Source organism: Carcharhinus amblyrhynchos, chromosome 14 (assembly GCF_965287045.1).
Source record: "Carcharhinus amblyrhynchos chromosome 14, sCarAmb.v2.hapA, whole genome shotgun sequence".
Lineage (NCBI taxonomy): Eukaryota > Metazoa > Chordata > Chondrichthyes > Carcharhiniformes > Carcharhinidae > Carcharhinus > Carcharhinus amblyrhynchos.
In genome coordinates, this window is record NC_137337.1 from 44,851,403 (window position 1) to 44,870,150 (window position 18,748).

Consider the following 18,748-nt stretch of genomic DNA (forward strand, 5'->3'; position numbering starts at 1 on the left):
GGAGATCTCAACAGCAGACCTGGAAAATTACTGCAAGAAACCACTGAATTTCCATGCTATTCTGTGTGTGTGCAGACTCCTGAGGCTGTGGTCACTTTCAATGGAGTACTTTTGGTGAACACTCATGTTTTTGCTGCCATTCCTGTTGAAAACCTGGGCCAATGGGCCTGATTCTCCCATCGCGACCTGCAACTTTTATGGTGAGTCCTATCTGGAGAATCAACTGTCAGTTTTTTTCTAGGATTTCACACGCGCCAGGAATGCATGTGTATCTCTCAGGGCCGGAGAACAGTCACAGTTGAGATCGTGCTGGAAACCAACAGGAAGACAGGCAAGTCATTTGAATCCTTTTTGAATGTATTTTAAATATATTCTGCATGTCATCAATGGGCCCGGCACAGAGCGTGTGGGAGACCCCGTCAGGATCTTCTCTTCCGGGTGGAGGGGCGGTTCCCCCTTGGTGTGGGCACCCTGGCAGTGCCAGTCTGTGCCCCCTTGGCACTGCCCAATGGGGAAAGTGCCCATAGTAAGAAGTCTGACAACACCAGGTTTAAGTCCAACCAATTTATTTGATAGTAAACTCACAAGCTTTCAGGGTTTGCCCCTTCGTCAGGTGAATGGAGAGTTCTGGCCTCTGTGTTTACCCCAGTCCAACGCCGGCATCTCCACCTCATGAAAGTGCCCACAGGGCATCGGGCAGTGTCAAGGGAGTGCAACCTATTGTGGGCAGGGCTTAGGGGGCGATTTGCGAGGGTGGGGATCTGGCTGCCACCCTGCATTGCGACCGATAAGGGCTGGAGGTAGGCCAGTGATTGAGGCGGGCTCGGGGGCGGGGGGTCTGCTTCCTGGGACAGTGTCTGACCCCAGAGGGGGGTCAGTGTAGGGGGATCTACTGGCGTGAGGGGGGTGGGGGGATCACCACTTCTTTGGGGGGGGGGGGCAGTGGCGGGGGTGGGCTGGATATCAGGGAGCTCTGGCCATGGAATGGTTGTGGGGGCCACAATCGGGCCATGGGGGGAGTTGGATGGGGCATCACTGAGGGGATCCTGGGCTGGCCAGCAATTCAGCCAGCCAGCGAACAGGGAGGCTGATAAATCGAAGTCACTGCGCTTGCGCAGAGTTCCAGAATTGCCAGACTCCGGTGCGAATAGGAAACACCTCCACACTCTGGAGATTCCCGATTGTGGCCTCTGCATTGCACAGAGTGGGGAGATTGAGGTCTGCAGCTTCACTGAAAAAACATTTGTGATCTAGACAAATTTTCCCATCAATTCAGCACTGTTGGGAGAAATGCCCCCAATATTTCTGAATCATACAAAAGCATAAAACAGATACAAATGTGACCATCTTATACAAATGGTATTTTAACTTTGATGACTAAATACAAAATAAATTTGTTTTACAATAGAAATTTGAATGACAAACTACACACTCTTCGCATGGATGTTTATTAATGCATTAAACAGGCGCAGCTAAATATTGCAGACTTTATTCATTTCCTTTGCTGCTGTGAGTGAATATATGTGTTGATATATTTCCTTTGTTGCCTTTTTTGTTTCAACATATTTCTCCTCGGCAATTTTTGATGTTGTATGTGTAATATTATTAGAAGTGAATGAATCAATAATTTGTACAATGTGTGTAGAATGATAGATTTTTCAGGCCTGAAGCCCTTGCATAGTATTTAAAATTTAATGTGGCTGTGTTCGGTTTTGCATCAGTGACGCTACCTTTATGGCTGAGATTGTCTTGCAGGATTCCTTGTGTGTTCACTTTGTACTTGTTCTGCAAATTGCCTGTGGTTAGTTTTGTTCTTGGGTGCCTATTTCTGTGAATGTTTATTCTTTGTTTTGTCATCTATCGTCGGTTCAATTTTGGAAGATTTTCAGGTGATCAATGAGGATCAAAGAAAATGTCTATAGTGGAGGAATCGATGGCTGCTGTATAAATGTCAAGCTGAGCTTCCTTCTGTACTCTGTGCCTTTTTTTGTGTCTTTATTTGTCATGGAGCTTGAAGGTTTGTATAATGTGACATGTTAAAATGTTTTGATTGGCTGCTGGTGAGTATCACCATGATGCAGTGAAGTTCAAATGGGAGGGAGGGCATTCTTTGTGTGTAGCTGGGGTACAGGAGAATAATTAAACAGTTGCCTTGTGTAAATGTATACACATGTCGGTACCATGCAGTCTTGGCAGCAAAATAATTTCTGGAAGTAATTTAGCGCAACTAAGCCAGCAGTATTTCATTTTCATTTTCTTTCTGCTTCAAAACCTCGAGTGGGTCAACATCTGGAAGCTTCATCCCTGACAGAATTATGGGAGTGAATTCACCACGCAGACTCCAACGATTTATGAATCAGGCCTAATGTCATCTTTGTGGGCAAAAAATACCAGCCTTGCCCACAGTATTCCCATTCTGCGAACTGCTGACAAAACTCATTGTTGTAATCATATCACTTGATAATCCCATATCTGTAGCTGTTGATAGCTCCTTTAATTTGTTTTGTCTCTTGCTAGCTTAAGTGGATGCTGTATACATGATTCTCATTTTAAACAAATAGATTAGGTTCATGATTTTAATTTTTGAATGGTAACACATTTGCTATAAAAGTACACAGCATAGCACTGGAGGAGGAGCACTTGGCAACTCTACTTAATAATAATGTTAGATTCTAAACTCTGCTCCCAAAGCGATTCAGTGGGTGGGATTTTTCTCCTTCTCCATGATGTGTTTCGCCACAGTGGGAGGCGACATGGCGCTCGCTTTGTCAATGGGGTTTCCCGTTGAACATATTCTATGCCGCCAGGAAACCCACAGTTGAGGTGTGCCATTGCCATTGGTGTGCCATTGGCAAGACAGTAAGATCCCACTGGTGTGAATGGCAGCAAAATTTCAGTAATTGCCTCTTGGCCTGCAACATGACTATCAAATGGAGTGACAGTTGCAGAAAAGCAAAGTTCTGCAAAGAGGAAGAAGATGAGGATTCTCCACAGCTGGCCTTACTAACCAATAGCTTACATCGCCTCCAACCTGACCGGGAATGCATGGGGAAGGGGAGGGATGGAGGCGGTCAGGGGTGCCGATGTCGGGGAGGTGTGTGATCAGGAAATTGGGATTGATCCGGGTCGTGGGGGGGACTGGAGTTCGAGACGGGCCAGGAGAGGTACGGGGGTGGGGGTCGGGACTTCCTGGACTCGTTCGGGACGTCTGCGAACGGGGCAAAAGGTATTCGCTCGGCCTGTGATGGGAAGTTGTGGGGCTGGCCAGCGATTGAACTGGCCAGCGATCAAAAGGCTGGCAATAGTGGGGGGGGCCTCTCCAGCGGAAAAAGGTTCCACTTCTTGATTTTTCATGATATTCCTGCTAGTGCACTCTGCAGTGCACAGAGTGTGGGAGGTTCATTTTCAAAATCCTACTGAAAAAAAGTGTGATTTACTCCATTGTTTACCCAAATTTGGCACGGCTATTGCCTCCAGGAATATCAAGGTCACTTTTGAAGGTGGAAGAGAAACAGGAGGAGGAGAAAGAGGAAAAGGAAGAAGAAAGTGAAGAAGGACTACTGGGTACATTTTGGATGCCTTCGCTCCAGACCAGTTGTCAGAGATCACATTCTCAGACCTGTTTTCAATAAAAAAAGTACTTCCCTCGATCAGAATGAATCCAACATTATCCAGTGTTACATCCATCTGAGATGCCCCATCACAGAGTCCCATTGGTCACCATTCACCGTTAAAACATCCCGATAAAATCATTCTCAGTAACACCTTCATCCAACAACACACTCATACGGTCGGAAGGAATGATTTATCTTTTGATCAAGGAACTTAAGTTGAAGGAATCTCCCGGGAGCAGCTCAGGAGCTACAATTGAGTAAAGGAGATTGTAAGGTCATGGGGGAGAAGCTGGCCAGACTTGATTGGAAAGGGAGCCTAGCAGGAATGACTGTGGAACAACAGTGGCAGGGGTTTTTGGAGATAATTTAGAAGGCACAACATAAATTCATTCCAAGGAAAAGAAAGCATGTCCAGGGGAGGATGAGGCAACCATGGCTGACAAGGTTAGTCAGGGATAGCACACTGTGAGGCAAAGAGTAATGAAAAGCCCGAGGATTGGGAAACTTGTAAAAACAAGCAGAGAAAACTGAAAAAAGGGAGAAGATGAAATATGAGGATAAGCTGCTTGTAATATGAAAGAAGATTGCAAAAGTTTTTTTAGATGCATAAAAGGGGCAAGAATGGACATTGGACCATTGGAAAATTAGGCTGGAGAAGTAGTAATGAGGGACAAAGAAATGACAAGCGAACTGAATGGGTATTTGGTATCAGTCTTCATGGTGGAAGACATCAGCAACATGCAAGAACTTCAAGAGAATCAGGGACAGAGGTAAATGTAGTGGCCATTAGTAAAAGGAAGGTGCTAGGAAGGCTGAAAGGTTTGAAGGTGGATGAATCAACTGGAGCTACATCCCAGCATTTTGAAGGAGATAGTTGAGGAGATTGTGGAGGCATTAGTGATGATCTTTCAGGAACCACTGGAGTCAGAGAAGGTCTCAGAAGACTGGAAAAAGGCTAATGTAACACCCCTGTTTAAGAAGTTGAGGGAGGCAGAAGTTGGGAAATTATAGGCCAGTTAGCCTGACCTCGGTCGTGGGTAAGATCTTAGAGTCCTTCATTAAGGATGAAATTGCGGAGTACTTGGAAATACGTGGTAAAATAGGATTCAGTCAGCACAACTTCAAAGGGAGGTCATGTCAGACAAACCTGTTAGGATTCTTTGAGGAGGTAACAAAGAAGTTAGACAAAGTGGATGTGATTTATTTGTATTTCCAGAAATCCTTTGATAAGGTGCCTTACAGGAGGCTGCTAAATAAGCTAAGAGCCAGTGGTGTTAGAGGCAAGGCACTGGCATGAATAAAAGATTGGATAACAGGCAGAAGGCAGAGAGTGGGGATAAGGTGGTCCTTTTCAGGATGGCAACCAGTAACTCATGGTGTTCTACGGGGGTCAGTGTTGGGACCACAATTTTTCACTTTATACGTTAATGATCTGGAAGATGGAACTAAGGGCATGGTTGCTAAAGTTGTGGATGATGCAAAGATATGTGGAAAGACAGGGAGTGTTGAGGAAGAGGGACGGCTACAGAATGATTTGGACAGGCTAGGAGAGTGGGCAAAGAAGTGGCAGATGGAATACAGTGTGGGAAAGTGTGAGGTTATGCATTTTGGCAGGAAGAATAGAGGTGTCGACTATTTTCTAAATGGGGAAAGGCTTTGGAAATCTGAAGCACAAGAGGACCTGGAAGTCCTGGTTCAGGATTTTCTTAAGGTTAACATGGAGGTTCAGTTGGCAGTTAGGAAGACAAATTCAGTGTTAGCATTCATTTCTAGAGAGCTAGAATACTAAAGCAAAGATGTACTGCCGAGGCTGTGCAAGGATCTGGTCAGACCCTATCTGGAATATTGTGAGCAGTTTTGGGCCCTATACTTAAGGAAGGATATTCTGGCCTTGGAGGGGGCCCAGAGGAGGTTCACAGAAATGATCCCAGGAGTGAAGGGTTGAGGGGTCTGGATCTATACTTGATGGAATTTAGAAGAATGAGGGGGGAATCTAATTGAAACTTACATAATACTGAGAGGCCTAGATGGAATGGACATAGAAAGGATGTTTCCACCAATGGGAGAGACTACAACTTGAAGGCACAACCTCAGAGTGAAGGGACGCTCTTTTAAAACTGAGATGAGGAGGAATTTCTTCAGCCAGAGGGTAATGAATCTGTGGAACTCATTGCCACAGAAGGCAATGGAGGCCAGATCATTGAGTGTCCTTGAGATAGGTGCTTGATCAATAAGGGGATCAAGGATTGCGGGGAAAGGCAGGAGACTAGAGATGAAAATTACATCAGCCATGATTGAATGGCAGGGCAGACTTGATGGGCCAAATGGCCTAATTCTGCTCTTATTTCTTCTGGTCTTTAGCTATATGCAGGCAGAGACACTGGTTGGCTTTGAACTCTCCACCTGAGGAACTGTACCCCGAGCTTCACTATAGGGGTTTCACTCATGTGGATTGGCTAGAAAAGAATAAGAGAAATTTGCTACTGTAAACATTAATCAACAGCAAATCTGAGTGTCTTAAAATACCAGAGCCTCTTACTTTGTGGACTAAAAGGATTATAGACCTACAATGTTTCAGCCTTCAAGTCTTCACATTGTGGTAAAGCAAGTATAAAATGAGGCTCTTCAAATCATAAGGGAAAATGTGGCAGGGAGGTGGGGAGAGAACTGTTAATTATATTGAAATTTATTAAAATACATTAAAATGAGGTTCTCACTCTTTGGTGAACCTCACCACATCACAGGCAAGGAGTAGGGAAAATTGTGGAATGCAATTTCGCCGGTGAGAATTGCCTTTCCCGATTCTCTCCAGATTTTCAGCCTGTGTTGCCGTTCTCTCTGACAGCGAACACCTGCTGAAAATCACCCTCAGTGGTGTGTTTGAGGAGGGGGTGGGGGTGAGGGGTAGTGGAGTGGGGGATTCAAGTCATAAATATGACCTTTGAGACCAAAAATAACTCCAGACCAATTTTAGTCTCCACCTTTATTGCCAAGTGCAATTCATGTTGTATTATTCCAATAGGGAGAGTAGATATTAGCAAAATATAAAATTTACAAAGTAGTGCACAGATGATTTCACAGTGCATGTGAGAAGCTCCTGACATCTTTATGTTTATGATGTTAATTTTTTTCTTCCTATAATCTCTCTGAGTCATCATGTGCCACAGTGCCCTGGCTTGTAATGTCATGACATATGATAGTTATTACTCACTGCTAGATATCGGAGATTGCACAAAGGTAAATGGAAGCACTTTCACAGTGCATGAGGGGTTTTATTAGAGGCAGATGAAAAGCTTATTTGACAATGAGGCCATTAACCAGACATCGTCAACAGTTTCATTTTATAGCACTGCCTCACGCCAGTAATCATAGCATTTACTTCTGCTTTCTCAAAGGTCACTCCTTCAGAGTCTCCTTAAAACTATTATTCAAGCCGCTCCATGGAATGCCAGGCTACCTGCTTTGAATCCTTGATCAACATCTGTGCTCTCCTTCATTTTTGAGAATTTCAACCCTTTCCCACTCAGTGCAAATCTATTAGAGTGAGTATATCGTCTCTGGAAAATTGAGCTACTTTTCGAAACAGTCAAAAAATTCATTTATGTGTAATTATATTAATTAGATACCTGCGGATGTGCCACATCAGGGTGGAAATGATAGAATGCTGTATTTAATCATATGATGAAGTTGTGACACTTGAATAAACCAGTGGTAATGCCAACTCTATTTGTATGGTAATTGTTCACTTGAGTTGTTATTCCCTATGTGTTTTGGAATAATTATTTTATCATGTGATGGTTTGGGCCAGCCTGTTGGATAATTTCAGTGACCAAAGGATGTTGCAGAAAGTCTCACTCCTGGATTTGAGTATGTTATCAAGGCTAGCATTTCAGTGCAATGAACCTTGTTGATTGTCAGAGAAACTGAAGGAGACGTTCAACTCAAAGCCATCAGATCTGTGCCAGAGAAGTGTCTGACCTGCAACTGAATGTGCAGTGCAAGGTAGGTGGGGGTGAGGGGCAGAGTTGGGGCGAGTGGTCGCGCAGACAATGCTGTAGCTGCCCTCGAATACATGCAAAACCTGTCTGTTGGGTCCATTTATTCATTTGAAGAGATGAGGAGACAGCACTGATGCGAGTTTTAAAATGGCTTTCTTTTATTGAAAAGAACTTAAAATTAACATGACCGAAGTAAAGAGAAGCAGTGCTTATGGGTGTTCCAAAGGATCGGACGTGGGCCCTAACCAAGCGTTAGAGAGTAAAAGGTTTCGGAGGCTCAGAAGGAAAACTTCTGATACTTCTGGACTCAGGGATATAAACAAAGATTTCTTGGGCTATTCTTTTGAGTGGGCTGTGCCAGGGTGCCCGATGGGCAGTGCCAGGATGCCTAATGGGCAGTGCCAGAATGTCAGGCTGGCACTGCCCAAAGTATAAACTCTTTGCCCCTAACTTCCTGAGGGGCCATTGGCGAGGACAAGTTGTAATCCCCGTTGGTGGACGCTTCTCCTAGTGAGGTAGGGGGGCACTAATGAGCCCACAGACATCTGTCCTGGTCTCACTAATTTTATGAAAATATCAATTTCCATATACATAAGAACATAAGAACATAAGAAATAGGACCAGGAGTAGGCCAACTAGCCCCTTGAGCCTGCCCCACCATTCAATAAAATCATGGCTGATCTGAAGTGGATCAGTTCCACTTTCTTGCTTTGTCCCCTTAATTCCCCTATCTATCAGAAATCTATCTACCCGTGACTTAAATATATATAGCGAGGTAGCCTCCACCACTTCAACGGGCAGAGAATTCCAGAGATTCACCACCCTTTGAATGAAGAAGTTCCTCCTCAACTCTGATCTAAACTGCACATCCATCTTATCTTGAGGCTGTGTCCTCTAGTCCTGCTATCCTTTCTAAGCAGGAAGAATCTCTCTACCTCTACCCTATCCATCCCCTTCATTATCTTATACGTCTCTATAAGATCCCCCTCATCCTTTTAAACTCTAATGAGTACAGACCCAGTCTATTTAGTCTCTCTTCATAGGCCAACCCCATCATCTCTGGTATCAGCCTAGTGAACCATAGTAAACAGCTTGCACTGATTTCTGGCACAATGCTAATTACATCAAAAATCATAGCTTGGGAGACTCATGATCAGCTGGATGCCAGACACGAGTCCCATTGCAGGCCCCCTGCTGACGTTTCCTGGCCTGGGGCACTACTTAAGCTGCAAAGCAGGCCGGGAGAACACGAGTTGTCTGCCCATTTTTTTCTATCCCCAGGCTGGCTTAAAATTGAAACAGAAATTGCTTGAATCCCTAAGGATAAGTGGTTGAGATGTTTTCCTATTTCCCACCATGTGATCTGCAACCAAAGCTAAAATCTAAACTGCGATAGGTCTGATGTTTGTGCACCTATTGGATGCACACACCATGTTGCATGTTAACTCAGTATTCAGGACCTGTCACTGGGACCAGATTGACTTCTTCTGTTTTGAGGCTGGGTTCCCACACGGGTGAGAAAATGGGATTGATTCCTGCTGGTGCTGGCAAAATTTGTCAGGTGGGGTTCACCCACCTAAAGATGCAAATGAGCTAATTTCACACCAGTCCTGTTGCTCTGAGACCAGAATGCCATTTTTAAATTGTTCTTAGATCTTCACATTCAGAGACAGACACCCCCCTCCCCCTCCACCTCAAACGCCTACAAAAAATTGATTTCTTGAACATGATTGCAGCTTGCAAATGAGGAAGTGAAATCACAGGCTTCCAATCAGGCTTAGGTTCTTTCAATATTATGGACAGGATCAATGAGATACTTGAGATCCATTCGTAAATTCATAGAGTCATAGAGGTTCACAGCATTGAAACAGGCCCTGTGGCCAAACTTGTCCATGCCGCCCAGCTTTTACTATTAAACTGGTCCCTAAAGGCCGTGAGTATAGCCCAATCCATCAGACAAACCAGCCTCCCATCCTTTGACTCTGTCTACCCTTCCCGCTGCCTTGGCAAAGCAGCCGGCATAATTAAGAACTGCCCGTACCCCGGACGTTCTGTTTTCCACCTTTTTCCATCGAGAAAAAGATACAAAAGTCTGAGGTCACGTACCAACTGACTCAAAAACTGCTTTTTCCCTGCTGTTGTCAGACTTTTGAATGGATTTACTTTACATTAAGTTGATCTTTCTCGACACCCGAGCTATGGCTGTGACATTACATTCTGTACTCTCTTGTTTACTTTTCTATGAATGGTATGCTTTGTCTGTGTAGTGTGCAAGAAACAATACTTTTCACTAATGTTAATACAGTTACAATAATAAATCAAATCACACCAATTGCCCACATTTGGCCCATATCCCTCTTCTCTGGACCATATCCCTCTATAACTATCTTACCCATGTAACTGTGCAAATACTTTTTAAAAGACAAAATTGAACTCGCCTCTACTACTACCTCTGGCAACTTGTTCCAGACACTCACAACCCTCTCTACCCCTCTTAACCCTCTTGTATCTCTCTCCCTTACCTTAAACCTATGTCATCTAGTTTTAGACACCCCTATTGTTGGGAAAAGATGTTGACCATCTCCCTAAGCTATGCCCCTCATTGTTTTATAGACCGCTACAAGATCATCCCTGAGTTTCCTACACTCCTGGGAAAGAAGTTCCAGTCTATCCAGTCTCTCCTTAAAGCTCAAAGCATCAAGTCCCGGTAGCATCGTTCAAGCATGAAGTGAAATTAACATAAACACAGGTGGCTGGAGTAGAAATCCATTGAGCTGTTAGTGGAAACTTTTTCAAGGCACTGCATGTTAAACTTGTTAGAGATCAAAAGTTTCCATTGGAATGGAGATGATTTCAAAGAACTTCAAATCAAACTTGTCGAGACTGGAACTCCCTATCCCCAGCCCCACTTTGTGAAGTTGACATCTCCTCTCCGGCAGAGGACTTCTAAAGGGTTTGCTCTCACCTGCAGCTTCTGACAGAGAGAAAGGGAATCCATGCTGCAGAATGGAGAGCTGCAATGATTTAAAATCCTGCCAGATCCAGGGGGTATGGAGGTTAAGGTGACCTGGCCACTTCAGAACTTTCATAGCTGACAGACAAGAGTACAGATGTTATTGCAGAACTACCTGAAATCACCATGCCAGGGGTAATCTTTAGGTGTGCCAGGGCTAGAAGGGGTAGTCCAGCCATGAAATTCCAATCTGGGTGGAGAGTGCCAAGGTCAACCCCTTGCCCCCAGCCTGAGCCCATCCAACCCCCAGGATCTGCAACGGATCCTTCCTCTGCAGCCTGGCAATTGGATCTATCCCCTCCTCAAGGGCCCTCAGGGCCCAAGGCACCAGGTCAGGTTGCCAGTGCCAGGGTGCCGGAAGCAATGCATTGTTTGCATTGCCAGAGCACGTGGCCTAAAAGGAAGCTGAGTGGGGCATCTGAGAGGGGATGGGACCCAAAGGAGGGTCAGGTTGTGTCACCCTCATGCCTGAGTGAAGTATAGGTGGGAAGGGGTGACTCTTGATTTGAGTGGTTGGGGGGAGGGGAAGATGCCCCTCTTTTCTGAGGAGTTGGTAATTCTTCTCTGGACCATTAGGGTTCAGCATGCCATATTCCCACTTGTGGTTAACACACGCCATTCCCGCTGATGGGCTGGGTGAATGGTGGGGGGCTAGGGAATGGCCTGTCAAATCCGCTAATCACATTCAAATTAGTGGGTTTGCATAATTATCGGGTCGCCATCCACTCTGGAGCCTGATCATGGCCAACAGGACAAGTCAGCAGATGAATTCCGAGAGCCCTTACATCTGTCGGGAATCCTGATTTTTGGTGATGCCCCATTCACCGTGGCATTAGGATTCTCACTGGCTGGCTGAGGAGATTGGAGAATATGGGCCTTGAGAGAATTTTACACTGACACAAGTTCTGCTCCACCTGAATGTGAATATCTCAGTGAATGTCAGCTCAGCACTAGACTCCATTCTCAAAGACAGTTTGCAGTAAGGTTCAAACATTTTATCTATTGATTCAGACGTGGAAACAATACCACAAGGCTAACTGTTATCATGGAAAAATCAGCATGTCTGGCAGCATCTGTAAGGAGAGAAAATGAGCTAACATTTCGAGTCCAGATTACCCTTTATCAAAACTGTTATCATGGTGATTGCCCTTCCAATATGTGTGCTTTATTTTAGTGCAAGTCATGTGGCTGAAGACTGCGAATTCGTAGCTAGCAAGGTGAGATAGAAGGCAACTTTTTGATCATGTAAATAATGTTAGAGACAGGGAATGTGCCAAATACCTTTTATCATAATGCCATCTCTGGCATTGACATGATCAAGCTGGAACTGTAAAAGTTATGCAGTTGGATTAATAACCCAGGAGCACATTTGGAAGACGTGAGGTTAAATATCAACATGGCACTTTGAGAAATTCATTCAGTTTTAAATCAAAATCTGGAAATAAGAAGCTGGTATGTGTAAAATAGACCAGGAAGCTGTTTGATTGTCATTAAAAGCCAAGCTGTTTCATGAATCTCCTACAGAAGAGATTGTTACCTAGTTTGGCCTACATGGTACCAATGTAAAAACGCAGGGTTTGATATCCTGACAAGATTAGTTATGAAGAACGTAAAGCAAATCCTAATCCCTCACTTGAACTTTGTCAAGGTGAGGTCTGGGGTTGATAGCTCAGTCTACCCATCATTGAGAAATGAGCCTAAATTTAGTTTATCCAATCCACATTGCATCAATCAGTTCAGATTACCATCCTCTCATTATGGTCTGTAGAAGAATGCATTAACCTTTTCTTGCCTAATCATCAAAGAAGAAATCAGACAGATGTTTGTTCATTAACCTCAGGATGACAAAGAGCAGCAATTAAACATTTCATATTTGCTTACTAGATTGGGTTAAGTGACAGAATGAACACTGTACCACACAAGCAATTTTGTTAGGTTACAGTAATTCACTGTTAACTGAGTACAATCTGACAATTAAGATCAAAGTAGAATAAAGAACAAAGAAAATTACAGCACAAGAACAGACTCTTCAGCTCTCCAAACCTGCACCAACCATGCTACCTGACTGAATTAAAACCCCCTCCCCTTCCAGGGACCATATCCCTCTATTCCCATCTCATCCATGTACTTGTCAAGATGCCCCTTAAAAGTCATTACCGTATCTGCTTCCGCTACCTCCTCCGTCAATGAGTTCCAGACGCCCACCACTCTGTGTAAAACATTTGCCTTGTACATCTCTTTTAAAACAAGTTCTGAAAACATTTCTTACTATATTTCGATTCCCGGCTCGGGTCATTGTCTGTGTGGAGTTTGCACATTCTCCTTGTGTCTGTGTGGGTTTCCTCACATCTTGAACCTATGCCCCCTAGTAATTGACTCTCCCACCCTGGGAAAAAGCTTCTGACTATCCACTCTGTCCGTGCCTCTCATTATCTTGTAGACTTCTATCAGATCTCCCCTCAACCTCCATCATTCCAGTGAGAACAAGCTAAGTTTCTCCAACCTCTCCCCAGAGCTAATGCCCTCCATACCAGACAACATCCTGGTAAATCTTTTCTGTACCCTCTCCAAAGCCTCCACATTCTTCTGGTAGTGTGGTGACCAGAATTGAACACTATATTCGAAGTGCAGCCTCACTGAGGTTCTATAAAGCTGCAACATGACTTGCCAATTTTTAAACTCAATAACCTGGCCAATGAAGGCAAGCATGCTGTATGCCTTCTTGACTACCTTCTCCACCTGCATTGACACTTTCAGAGGCCTGTGTACCTGTACACCCTGATCCCTTTGCCTATCAGTACTCATAAGGGTTCTGCCATTTACTGTATATTTCCTATCTGTATTAGACCTTCCAAAATGCATGACCTGACATTTGTCCTAGATAGATATGAAGTAGTGAGATTCATTAGTGATTGGATATTTTAAATAGTTGACAAATTAACATCATTCTTTTCAGTATATCACAGAACCCTGCAATGCAGAAAGAGGCCCATCGAGTCTGCACCGAACACAATCCTGTCCAGGCCCTACCCTCATATCCCTACATATTATACCCACTAGTCCCTCTAATCTACGCATCTCTGGTCACTAAGGGGCAATTTCTTAGCATGGCCAATCAACTTAACCTGCACATCTTTGGACTGTGGGGGGAAACCGAAGGACCTGGAGGAAACCCACGCAGACACGAAGAGAATGTGCAAACTCCACACAGACAGTGACCCGAGCCCGGAATTGAAGAAGCATAGTAAGAAATGTTTTCAGAACTTGTACTGTCTTCACTTTGAATTGATATAACGAAGTTGGTTTCCATGCCCTCCTCCAAAATGATAACGTTTTATTTCTGAAACATCAGAATGACAAATTCCCATCCACTAAAGTAATTTATTTTTCCCTATTGGATCCTTTACTCCTGGGTAAATTCATCACACATATTAATAGATGATACATTTGGAGTTGTTGGCTTAAATCTCACTTCCCTATACCTAAGGAAACTCTTGCATCAAAGTGACATATTTATATCCGCCAGTATGTCACACAACTGTTCAATGTTAACTTTGCTGATCTTGTTCTCCCCTTCTCCTTCCCTCCTGCTCAGAGATGTCTTTCTTTTTTGCAGAGATATCCATCTACTTCCACTTGGCAATGAAGGCCTACACTGACAGTAGCTTGAGCTTTAGGGATTCCCACATCTGAACATATTCAAAAAACTGAGGTGAATTCATGGAGCACCCATTTCGAGATCTGAATGAATTGAATTTGAGAAGGGGTTGATTTGTTTTAATTGTTTCAATTCCAAGATCCTTCTTCAAGGTTGACTTGAGGATGGAGAACGAGCATCCCCAAAGAAATTATCAATACATATGATTTGGATTAATGGCCACAATTCTCCCAAAACGCGCTGAATTAGCGGAAAAACTATTCTAGATCCCGACTGTTTTGTCAGTTCAGCTTCTCACTCAGATCTCCCCACTTTGCATTGCAGAGGTCACAATCGTGAATCTTATTACAAATCCAGTGGGGTACGGGGCCTATTCACGCCAGAGTTTGACAATTCTGGAACTCTGTGCACGCATGTAAGCTCTGATCTGTCAGACTCCCCATTTGCTGGTCAACTTGATTGCTGGAAAGCCCAGGATCCCACAGTGCTGCCCCTCCAGCCTCTCACGCAACCCGGATCTTGGCCCAAAAACAATTCCTGGGCCAGCCCTAATCCCACCACCCCCGCTGCCCCGGAGCATCCCAGTGTCTAGCCCAATCCCCCAACAGCGGTGACCCCTACCCACATACCCCGGCAGACCCCCCCAACTGCCCATCCCGGGGTCTGACCACATCCCAGGAGGCAGGTTCACCCCCTGTCAGACAACCCCCCCCAACCCACCCCAATAGCTGCCCTCCCTCCATCCCAGACTGATCCTGACTGCAGAGTGGCAGCAGTACCCCCCCCCCACCCCCATCCACATCAGGCCCTACCCCTTTGGCACTGGCTGATGCCCACTGGATAGTGCCAGGGTGTCCCCTGGGCATGGGCACTTTGGCCCTTGGGCAGTTCCAGAGGGCATAGGCTGGCACTGCGAGGGTGCCCATCCCCAGGGGCCTTGTGCCCACACACCCCCACCACCCGACACCTGGGGGGGCCCTGATTCCCTCCCTTCATTCTGGCAGGGTCTCCCGCTAGCTCCCTGAGCGCGGGGAGTAACTCTAAATCCCACCAGAATGAAGTACTCCTGGTGGGGGGGGTATTCAGTTGGGATCAGTAAGCTCTTGATAATGACATTCAAAAGTCATTTAAAACATTGAAAACAGTTTCAAATCAGTTACCTATGTTTTCCTTGGTTTCCAGTGTGGTCTGGTCTCCGATTGTATGATGCTAGTGTTGGACTGGGGTAAACACAGCAAGAAGTCTCACAACACCAGCTTAAAGTCCGACAGGTTTATTTAATAGTAAACACCCTTGAAGTGGTGTTTACTACCAAATAAACCTGTTGGACTTTAACCTGGTGTTGTGAGACTTCTTACTCCGATTGTTCTCCAGCTCTGGGAGATGTGCGTGCTGCCCTGGCGCATGCGCAAATCCCGGAACAAGGCCGGCGGCGTGCAACTCCCAGCCCGACCCACCAGGAAAGTTGCGGGTCAGGATAGGAGAATTGCAGCCAATGTCTCACTTATTTGCAACTTCATTCAATTCAACAGGTAGAACATTATAAGACAAGGTCAGCAAAAAATTAAGATAGTTTTATTCACATAAAAGGCATCAGGGAACAAAAATAGCAATTCTAGGTTTTCTGAGTTCCTTTAGCAGCTCTTTTTGTAACAATAGAAAAGCCAGCATAAATACAATGGGGTAACATGGTGGCACAGCAGTTTGCACTGCTGCCTCACAGCAAAAAGTCTGACAACACCAGGTTTTAGTCCAACCGATTTATTTGATAGTAAACTCACAAGCTTTCGGGTTAATCCCTTCGTCAGGTGAATGGAGAGTTCTGGCCTCAGACAGAGCATATAAAGCACAGACAGTTTACAGATTACTGATTAGAATGCGAATCTTTACACCTAACCTGCTGTTCAAGTCCTGAAGTGACTGACAATGTGAGTGGAAGGAGCACTGATCACAGGTTAAAGAGATATGTATTGCCTCCAGACAGTACAGTAAGTGAGGTTTTGCAAACCCAGGCAAGTCACGGGGGTTACAGATAGTGCGACATGAACCCAAGATCCTTGTTGAGACCGTCCTCGTGTGTGCGGAACTTGGCTATCAGTCTCTGTATCAGTATCCATGTCAATGATCCGGCATGTCTTGCAGAGGTTGCTGTGGCAGGGTTGTGTGGTATTGTGGTCACTGTTCTCCTGAAGGCTGGGTAGTTTGCTGTGAACAATGGCCTGTTTGAGTTTGTGTGGCTGTCTGAAGGCAAGAAGGGGAGGTGTGGGGATGGCTCTGGCGAGATGCTCGTCTTCATCAATGATATGTTGAAGACTCCGAAGAAGATGTCGTAGCTTCTCCGCTCTGGGGAAGTACCGGACGACAAAGGGTACTCTGTCCACTGTGTCCCGTGTTTGTCTTCTGAGGAGATCGGTGCGGTTTTTCACTGTGGCGCATCGGAACAGTCGATCTATGAGTCGAGCGCCATGTCCTGTTCTTATGAGGGCATCTTTCAGCGTCAGGAGGTGTCTGTCACAATCCTCCTCATCTGAGCAAATCCTGTGTATACGGAGGGCTTGTCCATAGGGGATGGCTTCTTTAACATGTTTAGGGTGGAAACTGGAGAAGTGGAGCATTGTGAGATTGTCTGTGGGCTTGCGGTACAGTGAGGTGCTGAGGTGACCGTCTTTGATGGAGATGCATGTGTCCAAGAATGCAACTGATTCTGGGGAATAGTCCATGGTGAGTCTGATGGTGGGGTGGAATTTGTTGATATCATCATATAGTTGTTTCAGTGATTGTTCACCATGAAGCCAAAGGAAGAAAATGTCATCGATGTATCTAGTGTATAGCATCGGTTAAAGATTCTGTGCAGTGAAGAAGTCTTGTTCGAACTTGTGCATGAAGATGTTGGCATATTGAGGTGCAAATTTGGTCCCCATGGCTGTTCCGTGCGTCTGGATGAAAAACTGGTTGTTGAAGGTGAAGACATTGTGGTCCAGGATAAAGCGGATGAGTTGTAAAGCTGCATCTGGAAACTGGCAGTTGTCAGCATTGAGTACTGAGGCAGTCGCAGCAATGATATCGTTGTGGGGGATGTTGGTGTAGAGCGCCGAGACATCCATTGTGACGAGGAGTGTCCCTGGTTCAACTGCTCCATGTGTGCTGAGTTTCTGTAGGAAGTCCGTAGTGTCGCGACAAAAGCTGGGAGTTCTTTGTACAATGGATTTCAGGATACCCTCGATGTAGCCGGAGAGGTTCTCACACAGAGTCCCATTGCCCGATACGATGGGACGGCCAGGTGTGTTTGCCTTGTGTATCTTTGGGAGGCAGTAGAGATCTCCAATGCGGGGAGTACGTGGAATGAGAGCACGGAGGGTGCTCTGAAGGTCCGGATCAAAGGTCTTGATCAGATTGTTGAGTTGACGAGTGTGTTCTTTGGTCGGATCTGTGGGTAACTGTCAGTAGTGTTCCTCATTGTTTAGTTGTCGGTACACTTCTTTACAGTAATCCGTTCTGTTCAGTATGACGATGGCCCCTCCTTTGTCTGCTGGTTTGATGACAATGTTGCGGTTGGTCTTGAGAGCGTGGATGGCGTTGCGTTGTGCTTGGGTGATGTTCGGGGTTGTCTTGTGAGTGCAGCTGATGAATCTGGTGTTAACGCACCTCCTGATGGCTTGGGCATACAAGTCCAGTCGAGGGCAGCGGCCTTCCGGAGGAGTCCAATTGGATTCCTTCCTCTTAGGTTGTTGTACTGCGGATCTCTCTGTTGGCTGTTCTGGTTCATCGGCTGTCTCATTGTGTTTGCTGCTGGCCTCTTGGGGTTTGTGGAAAAACTCCCGCAGCCTCATTCGCCTGATGAACTCCTCTGTGTCCACTGCAAGACTGATGGGGTCCATTTTGGTGTTGGGGCAGAAATTGAGCCCTCGACTGAGAACTTCGATTTCATCTGGTTGAAGTGTGTAGTCCGACAAGTTGACAATAGACCTCCGTGCGGTAGTGCTGTTTTCTACAATGGTGCCGGGGGAGGCTTGGTTGTTGCTGGCGGCGATGCCGAGTTTCTCAAGTTTCCTGTTCTTGGTGTGCGTGTAGCTGGTGTAGTTTCTTTGTCTCATCTGCTTGGCAGAGTTTCGCAGTTGGTCTGCATCCTAAGCACAAGTTGAGAATGTGTATTCCATTTTAGTTTCCAGGGTGTGGCGTTTGCTGTAAACTCACAGCACCAGGGTTCGATTCCTGGCTTGGGTCACAGTATGTGTGGAGTTTGCACATTCTCCTTGTGGCTACATTGGTTTCCTCCGAGTGCTCTGGTTTCTCCCCACAGTCCAAAGATGTGCCATGCTAAATTGACCGTTAGGGGGACGAGCAGGATAAATAAATGGGCTACGGGGATAGGGGCTGGGTGGGATTGTGGTACATGCAAACTAAATGGGCCAAATGGCCACCTTCTGCACTGTAGGGTTTCTGTGATTCTGCATCAATAGAATGT